Source organism: Alligator mississippiensis, chromosome 1 (assembly GCF_030867095.1).
Source record: "Alligator mississippiensis isolate rAllMis1 chromosome 1, rAllMis1, whole genome shotgun sequence".
NCBI classification, from domain to species: domain Eukaryota; kingdom Metazoa; phylum Chordata; order Crocodylia; family Alligatoridae; genus Alligator; species Alligator mississippiensis.
The window spans coordinates 105303071-105305155 of record NC_081824.1 but is presented as its reverse complement, the minus strand read 5'-3'; positions in this window follow the sequence as shown (position 1 = coordinate 105305155).

Here is a 2085-nt window from a genome sequence, read left to right as displayed (position 1 = left end):
TACTGAAAGGCAGGCATTTGAAAGAGTGAGAGAGAACTGCCTCAGATTGACACACGATACATCTGCTTTTGGGATAAGGGTACATGATTTTTAGGGCTTGCACCATGTGTTTGTAGCTTTTACATGGCTTGACTTGAACCAAGTTAGCTCATTCATGTGTCCATGACCTAAGTTGAAACTGTTGCCTCTGCACATACAGAGAAAAGAATGCAATGCAACACAACCCTGGGAACTGAACACACTCCATCCATATGACCTACAAGATATTTCTAGAGGATCAAAGAGTAACTGTGAATACAGAGCTGTTTGTATTTTGAAGTTTCTTTAAGACTTAAATCATAGGTAGTTGTAAAGCTGAAATGTCACAGAGATCATCTCCAGTCTGGTTCCTTGCCTTTGCTTGTAGCCTGTCTGAAAGATGAGAACCAGCCATTTTTCACAAGGACCAAATGGCATGAAACTTATTGCAGCCAAGGGGCTCAGTGATTCCAACTAATAGATGCAATCAAAGTTGAACATCTGTTTATCATCAGAATAATATGGGACATTCCAAGGATCAGTGACACATTAAAAATGGAGAGAGGAAATAAGAGAATGAGGGAAAGCAGACTATGTAAAATAGATTCTCTCACTCTTGTACATGTCACAGGGAATGATGACACTGAAAAATGAACAATGTATGAAAATTAGTTCAAGTCAAAGTGGTAGCTAACTCTTTCCTGAAATTAAGAGAATTGTCTTTTGCACACTATGATTCAACCTAAATCTGTAGGTTATGCAGTTGGGAATTGAAATGAAATTAAATAATTATATTTCAATTATGACCCATTCTGCAACCACAGGATGGATTGATAGAATTCCATGCAGACATATTTAATAAATCATTGCACTAGTTGGGATTATGAAATGCTTTCAGTGCAGCTATAAAGTACAGCCTACAGGCTTATCAACTACTATTTTAAATTAAAGCACTTTAAAATAAAATGGATTAATTGAGCCCAGTGGAGGAGTAGATTTCAATATAGCGGCTCTATGTAAGTAAAGTTAGGAACATAATTGAGTTTCAAAGAAGGGAAACTCATAGCAAACGTAGGTTCACAGAGAGAGAACTGTGTTTTTGTTTTCATGGAGAGAAAACATCCAGAAAAAAGTGTATAGAATATAGGGCTTGATACTACTTCCATTCAAGTCAATGGCAAAGCAATCAGTGACTAAAGATCAAGCACCTAGCATTGTATTCTTAGTCCTAATGTTCCTGTTGGGGCTGAAGTTTTTTAATTGGTATGGGGTCATAGGGTACTGGGCATGGGCGACTGGTGCCTCTTGAGTTGGTGGGGGGCACCTGCCCCTTCAGTGGCCAGTCATCGACCGAGGGGAGGGGGGGATGTCCCCCTGCGGCCGATCCCCCTGACCCACAAGTGGCAGCAGTGTGCTGCTGGCACTTCTGGGTGAGCCCCCACTCCCTGGTCCGTGCTCTCAGGAGGAGCACCAGTGCTCTCGCCTGCCCTCCTGCCCAGGAATGCTGACTGACAGGGCATGCACCAGCACTCTCAGGGGGGTGCACATGTTCCCCTGTGCACCCCTTATGCATTGCCACTGGTAGTGGGTTAGGGGTAGAGGGAGATACTACAGGAACCAGATCATATTTCCAACTAAAGTATGACAACACCAGCAGAAGTGATGATTAACAGTAAATGCAGAATTATTTTTATTTTGAAGCTTCTTATAAGACTAAAAATCATAGGTAGCTGTGAAGCTGAAATGTCATACAGAGACCATTTCCACTTGCTTGCCATCTAATGGAGAAGAACACATAACAGAGAGAAGGAGTTTACTTAGGAATTCTCTAATACGGTGGTTTTCAAACTGGGTTATGTGTGTCCCCAGGGGTATGCAGCGCTTTTCCAAATAGTACAAATCTACATTTTAATAATGGGTATGGAGCTTCTAATTGGTCTATGGGCATGAGTAATGACCACAAAATGTGTTGACATTAAGGAAATGCTGAAATGTGTCAGGTGTAGGGGGTCTGAGAAGCAATATTTTGCAGACAGCAAAAAAGTTTGAAAAGCACTGTTTTAATAT